At 41.6% G+C, this 17,092-nt stretch overlaps 1 protein-coding gene across 1 annotated transcript in view; it reads left to right on the forward strand.

Annotated features, from left to right (window-relative positions):
- The window catches only part of pth1r (parathyroid hormone 1 receptor), a 170,441-nt gene that overhangs the window by 8,944 nt on the left and 144,405 nt on the right, over positions 1-17,092 (forward strand). The window lies entirely within an intron of this gene.

Raw genomic sequence — 17,092 nt, forward strand, 5'->3', positions numbered from 1 at the left:
TTCTTAACATCCACTCTGACCAGGCCATTCAGTATTCTCAAAGTTTCAATAACGTTCCTACTCATCCTTCTAAACTCCATCGAGTATAGACGCAGAATCCTCAAACGTTTCTCATACGCTAATCTTTTCATTCCTGGGACCATTCTTGTGAACCTCCTCTGAACACACTCCAGGGCCAGTTCATCCTTCCTGAGATATTGGGTCCAAAACTGTGCACAATACTCCAAATGTGGTCTGACCAGAGCCTTAAAGAGTCTCAGAAGTACATCTCTGCTTTAATATTCAACTCCTCTCAAAATAAGGCATTTGCTTTCCTAATTATTGACTCAACCTACAAGTTTATCTTGAGAGAGTTCTGGACTGGAACTCCTCAGTCTTTTTGCACTTCAGACTTCTCAATTTTGTCTCCATTTAGAAAGTAGTCCTTGCCTCTATTCTTCCTAGCAAAGTGCATGATCTCACACTGTACTCCAATGCTCTGCTCACTCTCCTAATCTTTCCAAATCCTTCTGCAGCCGTCTGCCTCCTCAATGCTACCTGTCCCTTTATCTATCTTTATATTATCTGCAAACTTAACCAGAATGCCCTCAGTTCCGTCATCTAGATCATAAATGTGGAAAGTGAAAAGTTGTGGTCTCAAAACTGAGCTTTGCAGACCATCACTTGCCACTGGCTGCCATCCTGAGAAGGACTCTTTAATCCCCACTCTCTGCATACTGCCAGACAGCCAAGCTTCTATCCATGCAAGCACCTTGCTTTGAACGCCATGGGCCCTTATCTTACTCAGTACGACACCTTGTCAAAGACCTTCTCGAAGTCCAGATAGATATCATCCATTCACTCTCCTTGGGCTAACGTGCTCATTACTTGCTCAAAAACATTCGAGAAGATTTGTCAGGCATGACTTCCCCTTGATGAAATCATGCTGACTTTGCCCTAATTTACCATACACTTCCCAGTATTCAGAAATCTCATCCTTCACAACGGATTCTAGGATCTTACCCATGACCAAGGTTGGGCTAATTGGTCTGTAATTTTCCCTCTTTTGTCTCACTCTCTTTTTAAAGAGGGGTGTCATGTCAATGACTTACCAGTTCTCAGGAACCCTCCCTTATTCTAGTAATTCCTGAAAGGTCACTGCTAACGCCTCCACTATCTTTTCAGCTTAGAAGTTTCTATCCCTTAGGCTCTGTGATGAAGTCGATCTGGTGCAGGTGATTTACCCATTCAGTTTTTCTAACACTTCTCCTTGATAATGGCCACCATGCTCAGCTCTGCCCTCTCACTCTCTTGAACTTTAGAGATATTACTCATGTCTTTCACGGTGAAGACTGACGTGAAGTAATTTATTCAGTTCTTCAGCCATTTCCTTGTTCCCTACTACTGTCTCCCAAGCATCATTTCTAGTGGCCCAATATCCACTTTTGCCTCTCTTTTGCCCTATATATATATCTAAATAAACTCTTACAGTCTTCCTTTATATTACTGGTTAGCTTACCCCCATATTTAGTCTCTCATGTCATTTTGGTGTTGGTGTTTGTAAACTTCCACTGATTTCCCACTGCCCTTCAGCATGCTTTCTCTTTTGCTTTTATGCTATCCCTGACTTCCCTCGCCAGCCATGGTGGCCTCCTCCTCCTCCCTGTACCATGCTTCTTTTTCTTTGGGATGAATCTCTGCTGTGTCTCCTTAATTACTCTCAGAAATTCCTACCATTGCTGTTCCACTGTCGTTCCTGCCAGGCTCTCTCCTAGTCAATTTTACCCAGCTCCTCCCATATGTGGAGGAAGTGAGGACTGCAGATGCTGGAGATCAGAGCTCATGCCCGAAACGTCGACTCTCCTGCTCCTTCGATGCTGCCTGAACTGCTGCGCTTTTCCAGCAACACATTTTCAGCTCCTCCCTTATGCCTCTAGAGTTACCTTTATTCAGCTGTAAAACCATTACCTCTAATTCTATCTTCTCCCTCCCAAATTGCAGAGTAAATTCAATCAAATTATGATCACGGCCTCCTAAGGGTTCCTTCACCTTAAGCTTCCTTATCAAGTCTGCCTCAGTGCACAGTACCTTCATGTTCCTTTCTGAATTGAAATCCCTGTCAACTCTACCAGCTTTGATTCTCCCCACTCAACTTGTTTATTTAGCTATTCATCTCTGCACTTTATCTCTTGAACTGCAGGCCTAACAATTATTAATGGCCACCATAGTGATCCACTGCCCCCTCTAAAGCCAGCATGGTGGTGAGCCTTGATGACTCTCCCTCCTGTGGTATCACGTGCCCTCCCATGTTATGTTAGTTCCCACACCAGTATCTACAATAACTCCATTCACAGTTATTGTCCACTCTGCATCGTAGCACCAGTCTCATGATTTGAGTTCCCCAATTTCCCTAGAACAGCATTGCTCCCTAATAACACCCTTTGACATAGAGGACCCAGAACTGCAGGACTGGTTGTGGTTTGCCATCATCTGCCCTGACTGAGGAGGGACCAGCTTCCTGGTTAGTTCCCTGACTGATTTATTGGTGATTCCTGGACTCAAATTGCAAGACTGACCATGGCCCAATCTTTGGGCTGTATGCACACGATCCCTGGACCTTGATCACAGTCAACTCCATGGACTCAGGTCAGACAAAGTCAGTGACTGAATTGCTGACTGGCCAAAGTCCTCCCTGACTGGACTAAGGACTACTCTTCGCAGACTTTGAGGCATAGCTGCCTAGTTTTATGCCTGCACTCAAATACAAAGTAAGACATAATTGCTGTGAAAAAAAATTAAAAAATACTGTGGATGACGGAAATCAGAAACAGAAACAGAAATATCTGGAGAAACTCTGGCAGCAACTGTGGAGAGAAAGCAGAGTTAACACTTTGGGTCCAGTGATGCTAGTTCAGAACTGACTGTAGGTTTGCCTTTGTAGCTAGGAAAGGGATGGTATATATTGCTAAAAGTGTGGTGGGAGGAGTAAACAATGGCTGGAGATGGAGCCCAGAGCAAGAGAATATCATGGTCCAGGAGGCTACAGCAATGAAAATGGATATCTTATACTGCTTAATTGTTATGAGAATTTCTGACTCAACCACACTTTCAGGCATGGCGTTCCAGACTCCCATCACCCTCCACAAAAAAAATCTCAACACTCTTCTTAGCCTTCTAGCTCTTAGCTTTTAATCTATGCCTCTAGATTAATCCCTCTGCTCATGGAAAAAGACTCTTCCTTTACATCCTATCTAAGCCCCTCATAATCTTATTCACCTCCATCAGGGCCATTCTCAACCATCACTTCTCCAAGGAAAACAACCTAAAATTAACCAATATTTCCTTATATCTCAGACCACCAGCCCAGGTCGCAATCCAGGAAATCCTCTCCACACCCTTTCAAGTGTAATAATTATCTTCCTATTGTGTGGTCACCTGAACGGCACACAGTACTCCAGCTATGCCCTGTAAGTTATATTTGTAGCGTAACCCCTCTGCTTCTGTATTTTACATCTCGGCTTGTAAAACCAAGTATCACAAAAGGTAAAAAATGAGGTCTGCAGATGCTGGAGATCACAGCTGAAAATATGTTGCTGGTTAAAGCACAGCAGGTTAGGCAGCATCCAAGAAATAGGAAATTTGACGTTTCGGGCATAAGCCCTTCATCAGGAAACTGATGAAGGGCTTATGCCCGAAACGTCGAATTTCCTATTTCTTGGATGCTGCCTAACCTGCTGTGCTTTAACCAGGAACACATTTTCAGCAAGTATCACAAAAGGCCTAATCACAAAATCTACCTGCCCTTCTACTTTCACGGATCTGTGAATGTGCACCCACTCTCCCATCTTCTCTACTTTCCAGGTCCTGCCATTCATTGTGTAACTCTTTGTCTTGTTAGTTTTCCGAAGAGACCATGGCCCAATCCTTTTCCAAACCTCACACTTTTCAGATTGAATTCCAACTGGCACTACTGTGCCCAGCTGAGCAATGCATTGATATCCTGCTGTTTGCAGCTATCCTCACTATGTATTGTTCTGCAAATTTTCATGTGATCTATGAACTTCTTGATACATACATCCTAAATCTAGGTCCAAATCATTAATTTACACCACAGACAGCGCTGAGCCCTGTGGCACTCCACTGGAAAGACTTCCGGTCAAATAAATATACTTCTAATCTCACCCTCTGCTTCTTGCCTGTCAATTGATTTTGGACCCAGTGTGTTACTTTGTATCCCTTGCCTTGTATCCCATAGGCTGTTACTTTCTTGACCAGTCTTCCATGAAGGATCTTATCAAAAACCTTGCTGAAGTGCATGTGGACCACATCAAGAGCTTTAACGCTCCCATTTATCTCAATAAAAGTCAATCAAGTTTGTCAAATGTGATCTTCGCTTACCAAATCTACACTAACTAATCCTTTCTTACCATTAGTCATGTCATTCAGATGCTGGGAAATTCCGCCCAATATCTGCCATGTTGCTAATTTCTGGAGCATGTCAAACTTCTGGTGCTGATTGTTGGTTTTGAGTGAAATTTGTTTTTTGATCTTTGCCCCAATACTATCAATATCAATATTCTTAGTAGTGAACGTGTGTATATGTTCACACTCTGATGACAAATTAGAGGAGAACTTTACTAGATTGTTCACAAGTCCAACAGATATTTGCAGCTTTCACATCTATTGGTCACTACATCTCTGCCCCAGCTCTCACTTTATCAGGGTCTGAGCTAAGGCTTTTTGCTTTCAGTATATGAGCTTCCTATGTGATGTCAGGCATTCCTTTTCTTCATGTTGTTTATTTCCATCTCATATTGTTCATTCTGCTGTTCTGTCCTGACCATCTCCTTAGCTTACATTTGCTTATTATCAACTATCAGTATCTTCACAGAATAAGTTCTTCACCTTATCTTTCTTTTCATTGTTTAGGAACTCTTGAGTCGGTGATATCACCTATCTTGTCTGTCAGGCAGCTGGAATCCACCTCAGCAGATGCTGAGTTAGTCTCACACTTTAATCTACTTTGAGATGATACCATGAAGATATCTAACACAAGTAAAAAGATCTTTATAACCTTTTCAGCAGTCAATGGCTTAGCAGCCTGTGAAACTCTGCAGGCCTCTTCTGGAAGGCTTCTCTGAAGACTTACTAGTCCAAATTTTAGACTTGGTTCAATTGAGTTGGGTGGATTTTGCTTGACATCTATTGTTCCAGATCTTTATTTTTTCCAATGCATCAGACTCTCAGCTTCATTTCTCCTATTGGAATGAGTGTCATTCCATCATATAACCTCAACTTAATCTATGAAGGCTTCATTTTTGAGTCACCATTTTGAACAACTTTACATGACTGAGGCACCTGAATGATGCCTATCTGACACCACATTCATTTGATGCTCTCCTTGTGCAGGCAGTGGTCTAATATCATTAGACCATATCTAATGATCACTAGTTATTGTTTTTGGACCCGATGATACCAACCTGTTGTATGGTGTAAAATAATTCATTCAGAAGTATCATCTGAAATCTCTCTCGCAACCATCTTTAAAGGCTTGCTTTGCTCCTTTCCTGTTCGATATTTGCATGCAAAGTGATTCATCTTCTTACAGATAGACATCGCTTCCCCACACTAGATATGTTTTATTTTCTTCTGTTTAATGTCTTCCACAATGTTTATATTGTGTTCTCTGGCCGTGACCTCTCTTCTGGTCCTTCTACAATTACTTTTTAATTGTTTAGAATATATTGTTCTTGTTAGCCTGGAGCGTTTCTCAGCATAATGCAAAGTCTTACCTGTTCTCCCATTAATATGCTGTAGATGACGAGTGACAGCCTCAGAGCTTCTGTATGTTAATGGATTTCTTGAGATTTAATTCCTCCTTTTTTTTTAGCAAACATGCTCTCAGAATGGGATATCTTAAACCTAAAGACAATTCTATCTCTGAGATGACCTTTCACTTTGGCCAAACTCTCAGGGTTCAGCTAGCTGTATCAGTGATATCACATACAAATTAGTAATCTCCCTCTCTCCTTGAATTCTGATTTGAATATTTATCATTCAATGTATTAGATGTTTCAACTCTTTAAGTCTTCAAAATTTATCCTGTTTTGGTTCTCTGCTCCTCAGTGAAGTTTAGCATGTATATAGCTTCTATTGCTCTTGACCCAGGGCTGTTAACAGGGTTACTATGCTTGTTTGTTCAGTCTTTTTACTTATTTGTGTAACTACTTCATATTTTTGCCACTGAGAAAGGATCAACACATTCCATATCTGTCTCATATCTTAGATTACTTAGATTACTTACAATGTGGAAACAGGCCCTTCGGCCCAACAAGTCCACACCCACCGGCCACCCAGACCCATTCCCCTGCATTTACCCCTTCACCTAACACTACCGCCAATTTAGCATGGCCAAATCACCTAACCTGCACATTTTTGGGCTGTGGGAGGAAACCTTCTTTCATTTCCGCAGCAACAAGATGTGGAAAATTACCAACCATTCTAATTCACCCAATATTCAAATGTTCGAGGCTGGGGTTACTTTCTTTACAGTAGCTGGATCTCACATGGCTCAGAACATTCCCTCAACTTCAGCTTCTTAGTTCCACCAATGGCTGCCACAAACTGAAGTGTGAACAAGTTATACAGAGGTAAAGGTCACATAGCTGGAGCAAGCCAGGCAATTTAGTATGTACAAAAACATTACTCCAAACCCTGACTACAAAACCATTAGGGAGCCCACACATTTAAAACTAGCTGGCCTGAGGCAACTTTACATTGGCAGCAGTGTTAATTGGTTCAGGATAAGATCTCATCCCCATAAAACAAAGAAGTCACTAGCTTGTTGCTTGGCAATGTTACAGTCCCAGCAGTTCCAGGTTTGAGTAGTGGCCACTGCAGAAGCTGTAAGTCATCCCCAAATAAGGGACAGACATGGAAAAGGAATTTAAGCTACATATGGGGTATTGGTGGAGTCTGGCTGGCAGATTGGAGTGGTGGGTGGGGGAGGGGAGGGCTGGTAGTTTGGAGTGAGAACGCACGGAGGGCTGGCAGAATGCAATGGTGGTAGCAAGGCTTAAGAGGCTGATAGGAGAGGGAAGAGTTGGAGGGGGTGTCTGTGACCTTGGTTGAGGAAAGTGTAGCACCTTCAATGGGATGTTGTTCCCCACCCAACTTAGCCCAAACCAACCTGTGTAGGATATGCTGGTGTGAGCCTCTGGTGACCGGTTAAGGTCCTTTCTTGGATCTGACGATGGGTGGGCTGTATAAAACCCATCATAAAGTGGCATATAGGTAGGGATGGATGTGAAATCAGTGGAGTTGCCATGTGTTATATCCTGTGAACACTCCAGCTTCAGATCCACTGATAATGATCTATAAATTTCAGCCCACTGTGGCAATAGGGGAGATCTGTACTGAGGTATCCACATCTTGTTTTAGCCAAGTGCTATTTTTCAGTTAAATGATCTACATTGCTTGTAAGTTTTGTTGTTAACCATTGTACAAGTAATGAAGCCCAATTTATAATTAGAGGGCGATAACATTGGAAATGACTGTGGTTTAAACGAGTAGGACTGAACTAGGTACTTTGTAAAACTATCTCCAAATCATGGCTAATGCCAATGCCGCAGCAGCCCTGAAGATCTGAAATGGTGCTGTACATGCTTTTGGGCATTCCTGGCATTGTCTCATTGTGGTGAGAAGGGATTAGAGGTATATTGTCATTGGAAGTGTCAGAAGAGATTCCATCATGATGTCAAACAGCAGTTCCAGCTGTGAATTGTGTTTTGATGAGCTACTGCATGCATTCAGAGAGGCAACGGGATTTGGTGGCTCAGCATTGTATGAAATCTAGGGGCCATGGTGACTGTGTCTCCTTGTTCTGCAACAAAACCAGCAAATGGAATAAAAGCTGCAGAAATATGAACTTTTACAGAGAGGGCAGAGGAGATAGGCTGTCCACTTAAAGGTTTCTCCAGAGCATCTCCATGTCTGTTTGAATCAGGACACAGTTTAAACAAGGATGAGATCAAAGGGTTGAGCCACTTGCTTCAACCTGATTTGAAATCTCATGGTAGGAACAGAGTGACATGTTCAATGACCACAAAGGTCACAGTGGGATAGACAATTTATGTGTCTGGATGTTTCCACATGGGGTCAGGTAACATTCCGATATATCCTTGTACATCAATGAATACACCAACGTTGATCCCGTCTATGTTATGCTCATTGAGCACATGGTTTCTTCCTCAGTCGACAGAAGCAACATTATGGATGTCAATAACAATAGGTTTTGGAAATGCCCAGGACAATTATTTAAATAAGCACATACACCATGCCAGAGAATGCTTTCCATCCTGGTAGAAACCATTATGCACTTATTCTGAGACAGTTACTCATTCCTAAGGCTTCCATGGAGAATTAGAGATTTATCTTTTGGTGATGCAGATGACGTATGTAGTGGCTCATGAGTTTGAAGCTCCTTCACTTTGACTCAACAATCTTATCCAGTAATAGCAATAATACAAAGCAATAACATAATTAATAAAAAAATCACACTTACTATCAGTCTTCCATGCACCTTCGCCTGACCCAGTGTTATCCCATTGGCTGCAGCCTGGCTGGAGGAAGGGGTGACTTGCACTAAGGGAGACTCCAGATGGCCTTGAGAAGCTCTAGGTTGGCACTGGTGGGGATGCAGTGGTGGCAGTATGAAGGTTGTCATCCTGAGAAAGACTAATAGTGCACCATGATGTTACTTTGTTTCTGGGTGACATCTCAGCAATTTGGATATCTTTAGATTAGATTAGATTAGACTTACAGTGTGGAAACAGGCCCTTCGGCCCAACAAGTCCACACCGACCCGCCGAAGCGCAACCCACCCATACCCCTACATTTACCCCTTACCTAACACTACGGTCAATTTAGCATGGCCAATTCACCTGACCCGCACATCTTTGGACTGTGGGAGGAAACCGGAGCACCCGGAGGAAACCCACGCAGACACGAGGAGAACGTGCAAACTCCACACAGTTTGTCGCCTGAGTCGGGAATTGAACCCGGGTCTCAGGCGCTGTGAGGCAGCAGTGCTAACCACTGAGCCACCGTGCCGCCCAGAGCCTTTAAGAGCACAGATTGTCACAAGAGCCTGTATGGTCTTTTGAGAATTGAAACCCATGGCCATAATGGCAGGAACTTGAGTCTGTAATCACATCAAGCATGGAACTCAGGATCTATGCCTGTGCTTTCACTTCTGTGCAGCCCTGAGACATTGGGAGGCTTCTGTCTGTGCTACAATGAAACAGAGACTGCACCCATCAGACTCTGTAGCATGGCTAGGTTTGCTGGTGCTGTCATGGATTGCTGTTACCAATTCCTTGTTGCAATAGTTGGCCTTCAGGCTCTATGGGATCTCCTCACACTGATTTGGAATTCTTCCATGGGCCTTTGACAGTGGCAAAAGTGAATCTGGCATTCATTACCATCAATCTCTCCTGTGGGCCAACCTATCAAAATTGTCATTTGAGTCCGTGTTTCAAAGCTTATCTGTGCTGTTATCCTCTGGTGGTCTGGCACACAGGCTACCCTGTCATTCTCAACCAGGCTGCTGCCATCTCTTACCCATTGTCTCACTGTATGCTGATTTATACTGGCATTTAAGGTTTGAGCAGTATCAGTATCTGAGTTGCTGGCTGTGATTGTCACATCAACTAGCTGTGCTTTCTCATCACTGTAGCTGGATATGCTGGTGGCTCTGGAAGCTTGAATCAGAAAGGACAGATTGAAGGGGTGGGGGAACCGAGGGGCGGGGTAAAGTGAGAGATTGATGCTTACCTAATCAGCTACTTTCACATTATGTCAAATGGCAGGATGAGAGTGGGGTTGGGTTAAGGTGGAACCATAATGCAGTCATGTATGAGCATCCTAAGTGGTCTTCGTGATGGCGAATGTTGTGGGCTCAGTCGTAGCTGATTCCATGATGTGGAGGGCTCCCTCCTCCATTGGACTTAGGTGTTAACGCTGTGTCTAGCCAGCAGCTAGACAATTAACTGCACCTTCTATTATGGCCAACGTTGTTCTGAAAGGCAAGGGGAGCAATGCATTGTGTTAGGGTGATGTACCTACAGTAATGAAATAACTGGGTGTCTTTGGAGGCAGCAAGAGATGAACAAAGAAACACTTGTATTTGTATTGCAACTTTCATAACTGGATATCTCAAAGTACTTTCTGACTGAGGAAGGCCTTTTGAAAATTAGTCACTGTTGTGGTATAGGAAATGTAACTGTGAATTTGTGAGCAGTAAAGTCCCACAAACAGAATTTTGATAATGAGCAGATAATCTGTTTTTGTTAAGGTTAACTGAAGGCTGAATATTTATTGGATCAGGTGGGAGACCTTTCCTGTCCTTTTTGGATTATACTGCTTTTAGACAATGTATACCCAGTTAGTATTAAGTATTCTAGCTGAAATTTAACAGGTAACTTACACATAACTGTGAACTGTGGTTAACAGGACCCTCAACTGCATCAGACCTATCATTTGTGCTTTCGCCATTGTCCCATCCCATCACACATGACAGAATAATCGGGTCTCCTTTGTCCTCACTTTTCATATTGCCAGTCTCCACATTCAAAGGATCGTTCTCCTCCATTTCAGACAACTTCAGCAGAATGCCACCAGCAAATACATCTCCTCCTCACTCCCCCTTTCTGCATTTTGAGGAACTGTTCCCTCTGGAACACCATAGTCCAGTCCTCGACAACCAACACCACTCCCCACGGCAACTTCCCATGTAACCACAGAGGGTGCAAACTTGTCCCTTCACCTTATCCTTGCTCACTAATCAAGGGCCTAAACAGTCTTTCCAGGTGAAACAGCATTCATCTGTACCTCCTCCAAATTGTGCATTGTATTCGCTGCACGCAGGGTGGCCTACTCTGCATTGGAAAAACAAAATGCAGATGGGGTGACCATTTTGCAGAACACCTTTAGTCCGTGCACAGGCATGACCCCAACTTTCCCGTAGCTGGTCATTTTAACACAGCAACCTGCTCGCATGCCCACCTGTCTGTCCTTGATATGCTGCAATGTTCCAGTGAATCACAGCGCAAACTGGAGGAACAACATCCCATCTTCAGATTTGGCATTTCACAGCCTTCTGGACTTAATTCTGAGTTCAACACCTTCAGATTGTGAATTCATTCCCATTCCTTCCCTTTCTTTTAGCTTCTGTTGTTACATTCTCCGTCACCATGTCCTCTCTCCCCTCCCCTCACTTCAGTGGGACCATCTGTTTTTCCAGTCTGGCAGTTCGACCCAGAATTGTTCTGCCATTCTCACATTCTGATTGCTTATTATGCACTAACAACATTTTTTCTCTCCCAGCACTCCACAAACCCCCCTCCATACTTCATGTCAGTTCTGATGAAGAGTCATCTAGACTCGAAACATTAACTTGTTCTGCCTCCATGGATGCTGCATGACCTGCTGTGATTTTCAGCATTTTTGGTTTTCAGTAACTTATACAAGTTAAGCTTCATCTTGCTCCTGTACTGCATATCTCTATTAATAAAGCCCAGCAAAATGTATGATTTCTTTACTGCTCTGTCCACCTCTCTTGCCACCTTCAAATACCTGTGCACATTGGTGCTTCTAATTGTGCACCGCTCGTTAGAATCGTTCCTCTTATTTTATAGTGTCTGTCTTGTTCTTCCTACCAAAATGTGTCACTGCACTTTTCACATTGAACTTCATCTGCCATCTATCTGACCACTGGTCATGTTACCTAGAGGTGCCATTACTCTGCAGTCAATAAATAATCTTGTTACACTACACAATAGCAAGTCTAATATATCATCATCTCTGTTTGGTACCAGATAGGCTGCTCGAAGAACGATGATAAAAGCATCAAGGCTCGAACTGCCGGTCTGATTCTTACAATTTATATGTAGATTAAAATTATCCATTATTATTGCTGTCTATTGACCATATTCTTTTGTAATCTTTGTCCTAATTTCTAGTTACCACTAAGGGTCTGTGAACCATTTTCACCAGTGACTTCTTTCCTTCTACTGTTCTACATCTCTATCCAAACTAATTCTACACCTTGATTTCCTGAACCAAGTCACCTTTAACTATTGTACAAGTGTTATTTTTGATTAGGAGTGCTAGCCCTCCATCTTTGCTCATCTTCCCATTCTTCTTTAATGTTACATTCCCTTCAATAGTCAGGACACAACATCCTGCAAACATGACTCCGTAATGGCCACCATGTATTATTTATATCTATAATGTGCATTATCAATTCATTTAGTTTGTTATGAATGCAACACATACTCAGATATTTAGACTTTACATGTATCATTTTTTTTGTTTACTTGATATCAAGTTTTAAACATAAGGTGAACAGAAAAGATTCTATTGTGTGTTTGAAGAGGTGCAGATGCCTTTCCTTGTTGACCTTATCAGTATTCTGTCTTCAGCCAGCACTATTGTAAGACTGTTTAACTAGGCCTTCATTCCTTTTGCTGTTTGTGGGAACTTGTTGTGCATAAATTGAATGTCACACTTAACTACATAACAGTGACTGCACTTCAAACATAATTCATTTCCGGGTGTTATATGATGCTACGTAAATATATTCTTTACTTCTAAATTGCAGGTCCCAGAAAAAGAGGATCACAGTAGGTATATTAGACTGGAAGAAAATAGGAAGCAAATTCAATAGACCCAGACCTTTGCATCTGGAGACTGAAACTTTCCAAAAAGGCTGTCAGTGAACCGTACTGGGTGGGTTGTGTAAAGTGACTTTCACTCTATATCTAACCTATGTTACACCTATCCTGACTATTTGATGGATAAATGTGATGTGAATTTTATTCTGTGTCTACCTGCACAAGGAATGGGACTCAGTAGTGGGGGTTATTTCCCTAAGTCTAACCAGTTCTGCCTACTCAGTAAGTGCTCAATAGGACTGCATCGATTTTTCTTCTGTGTCTAATCCATGCTGCACATTATCTGGGAATATTGGAACGTACAACGAGATTTACTGTGTTATTGTACATGCCCTGAGTTTGTTTGATGGGACAGTGCAGGGGAGATTTATTTAATCCCTAAGTATACTATGCATGCCAAGGGTGTGTTTGATGGGACAGTGGAGATTCAGCCTTTCTTTTGTCCATCTTGTGCTCTCTCTGATCTGTCAGTCCTTACTGGTAACATTGATATATAAATGTTTGAAACATACATCCTCAGCTTGCAGGAAGATAAGTTTGCAGACAAAAAAGAAGCAAATGCCTCAACAGACTTGATGCTCTCAAATGCACTGCTATAAGAATGTAAATGCTTAATTACTCCTTGTTCAAACAGCAAATCCCACAAGGTAAAGAATATGAGATTGGGTTTGCCCTCAAACAGACAGTGTGCACTAAGGGAATGGAGGATGCAATGCAAGACTGTGAATACATGGATGATGGAGTGAGTATAACGGTGTCTTCTTTCTGAGCATGTTGGGAATGACCCAATGGAATTAACTGTAATTCATGGTGCCTGTTTCTAACAAAGGATGTCAGATGGGGGGAGAGCTCAGTTTGGTTTTAGCTTCCATTTAATCTGCAGCAGCCATGCACCTTATTAGCCTCAAGAGTCCCCCTTAGTCCTGTCAGTCTCACGCCATAACTCCAATGGGAATCTGATGGTAGTATCAGAATTCAACGGAAACAAGATTATGCCAACTTTATATTGCACTCGGACTTTCCCTCATTGCCTTGTATAAGGAATGATGGGAAAATCGAGAATTCTTAGGTCGCCCCTTAAGAGGGCAAGTGATAGGCAGTGGAGAGTCTATAAACCATTAGATCCTGGTCCTAATTTATAGATTATGGTCCACATCTATCTTGAACCATTTTCTACCATTTGTATCAATCCTTCCCAATGCAACTGACTCCAAACTCCCTTAACCTGAAGGTTTGTAGTGTGGAATGAGAACATTCAGTCCACCTGAGTTGTCTCTGCTTTTTCTGAAGCAATCCAAATCTAATTCTGCTATCCAAATCTCCCATAACTCGGAATGTTTTTTCCTTGTCAAATATTTGTCTTGTTTTCCATCCTGTGGAGGAAGACAATCTAGGCTTCTGTGAGAATGTATTGTAACCTTCCTCATTGTTTCTTTTGTGGCAGTTTAAGTTAACAATTTCTTGTTACTGATTGTCAAGCAAAAGGAAATAATAATGTATCAAAATTCCTGCACAAATCTTTTGTTAATCTTTCCTGTTTCAATCAAAGTAGTCTTCTTACCTCAGGTCTGTCCTTGTAGACCATAGATTCTCAGTACTGGCATCATCCTGGCAAATCTAATCTGCTTACTCTTATTGCTTCAATGTCCTTTTAAGAACAGTATATCTGAAACTGCACTCAGAATAACCATGGTTGAACAAATATTTTGTAAAAATTTAACATTGTTTCTTCACTACATATCCACCCCCTGTTTATAAACTCCTAAACAGTTTTGGTTTTTAAAATGTATTTATCTACCTACACTCACACTTTCCGGAAATTATGTTCCAGAATACCTAAGACTCTCCATTCAAACCATACAACTTAGTCTCAGCCGAATGTAAATTGCACTTCTTATTTTTCCGAGGAATCCAAACTGCAGCAGAACTGACAGATCTGACTACCTTTATACAGAAACTACTGAAAGCCAGTGGATGGGTCAAAAATAATTTAGAGTAATGAAATGTTAGCTTTCGTCTTGAGGGGAATTATCAAGGAGTGCCAGATATATTATAGCTGTGTACAGTTCTGGTTAGACGTCATCAAAAATATGGCATTCAATCCTGGGCACCATCCCTGAGAAAGAATGTATTGACCTCAGAGGAAAGGCAGCACAGATTCACTAGAACGAATGTGAATTGTTACCAGAACAGTGAATTTATTTGAGATGAGGCTGGATAATGTACCAAGGAGACTGTGGAGGTGGCCTTCTTGTAAGGTATTAAGGTGTGCTGAAAGACTTACATAATCCAAATCTAAGTAATGGTATCTTTTCAACTGTAATTATCTTCTGCAATAGTAGAATACAATCATTTATTCTACTAACTGGTCCATTTTCCTAACAGACCATATTGATTTGCAATGCAATCATTACAATTAGCTTCAACGTCCCTGTACCAACAAAGACTACAGTCAGCTGCTCACCGGTAAGCAATCCATTTCTTATCTTTTGGTAATTACTTCACATATAGGGACAGTAAACAGACAGAATGATATAATTATTGTCAGGTAGTGACAGTCACTGAAGAAAAGAAAACCTATGTACAATTGAAAGTCAGTGGCATTATCATTGCCAAAACCCTTCAGCATATTGCACTATGATTGATCGGTTATCATTTAGACCAGCCACATGAATCATGAGGTTGGGTGGTCTATTATGAGTGGCTGAGCTCTTGAGTTCCCAAACTCTTTCCCCTTATGAGGTCCAAGACAAGAATGTGAGGATGACTTCAGTTGCAATCAAGTACATAGCAGTCTGCTTGACTGAAAACTCTTCCACCAGTTAAAAGATCAACTCCCTTCGACACCAGACATTGTGACTGCAGTATGAACATCTACAGAAAATACACAGGAATGTAGGAGTGGATGTAGGTCATTTAGCCTATCAGGTCTGCTCCGACATTCATTTAGATCATGATTGATCATAAATGTCAAGACCACTTTCCCGTGTAATATTCATATTCATCAATGTCATTATTCTCCAACCTACTCAATGATTGAGTTTCTCTAGCCCTTTGGAGATTCCCAAACATTCACCATACTCACAGTGCAGAAATTCCTCCCATCTCAATCTTAACTAGCCTGTACTTTACCCTGAGACTGTGTCCCTTTGTCTGGACACCCTATAAGAATTTTATAAATTTCAGTGAGATCGCCACTCAAGAGAATACAGACCAAGTTCCCTCAATCTTTCCTCATTATAAAATGCCATTATTTGAAATATCAGTCTAGTGAACTTCCATTACAATCACTCTCTGGCAAATACATTCTTCCTTAGATGAGGAGACTATCATTGTACACAATTCTCCAGGTATGGTTTCACCAAGTTTCATTGCATCTGCAACAAAATATTTATACTTAAAGACCCTTGTGATGAAGTCAACATGCCATTTACCTTTCTGATTGACTGTTGTACCTGCACGCTAGCATTTAGTGACTCTTGGACACGGATATCCTTTTCCCTTTGGACACCCACACTCCCCAAGTCATCAACATTTTCAAAATTATTCTGTCTTTCCATTTGTTCTACCAAAGTGGATACCTTCACATTTATTCACGTTATTTTTGCTCAGCTACAGCCTGCCTAAGTTCACTTGAAGCCTTCTTGCACCCTCCTCACAACTTATATTCCCACCTAGTTGTGTGTGGTCACAAGTTTGGAAACATCACAAGGTATCCCCACATCCAAATTCTTTATTTAGATTATGAACAGCTGTGAATCCTTGTAGGTGCAGGTTGTCATCTTGAGAATATGTTTATTCCTACTGTATGCTTTTTGTCTGTTAATTCGTAATCCATACTAGTATATTAGCCCTCTGCTGTAATTTTATTTACTAGCTTCCTGCATGGACCTTATCAAAGGCCTTCTGAACATCCTAGTGCACCACAGTCACTGGTTCTTCTTAATCTACATCCTCAAAAACTCTCAACAAGTTTGTCAAACATGATTTCCCTTTCATAAATCCCTGCTGACTCCAACTAACTTTCCCAATTGTTTCAAATGTCTAGTTATCAAATTCTTTATGATTTTAAGATTTCCTTGCATTGACGCCAAACCATGAGATCTCCCTCTCCGTCCCTTTTTAAACAGTGATGTTACAATTGTTACCTTCGAGAATCTGTGGCACTTGAAAAGATAAGGATCACGAAACAAGTCATCAAGGATATTTTTTGATAGCATCTCCTAAAACCATAACCTGTACCACACAAACTACCAATGAATCACTCTGTATCCCACTGGCAAGGCCAGCATAAATGCATCATCCTTTCCTGTCCCGGGAAGATGTTGAAGAGTCTTATTCTTGAATACTGAAGACTATGTAGTGAAGGTGCTTCCAAA

This window comes from Hemiscyllium ocellatum, chromosome 4, assembly GCF_020745735.1.
Source record: "Hemiscyllium ocellatum isolate sHemOce1 chromosome 4, sHemOce1.pat.X.cur, whole genome shotgun sequence".
NCBI classification, from domain to species: domain Eukaryota; kingdom Metazoa; phylum Chordata; class Chondrichthyes; order Orectolobiformes; family Hemiscylliidae; genus Hemiscyllium; species Hemiscyllium ocellatum.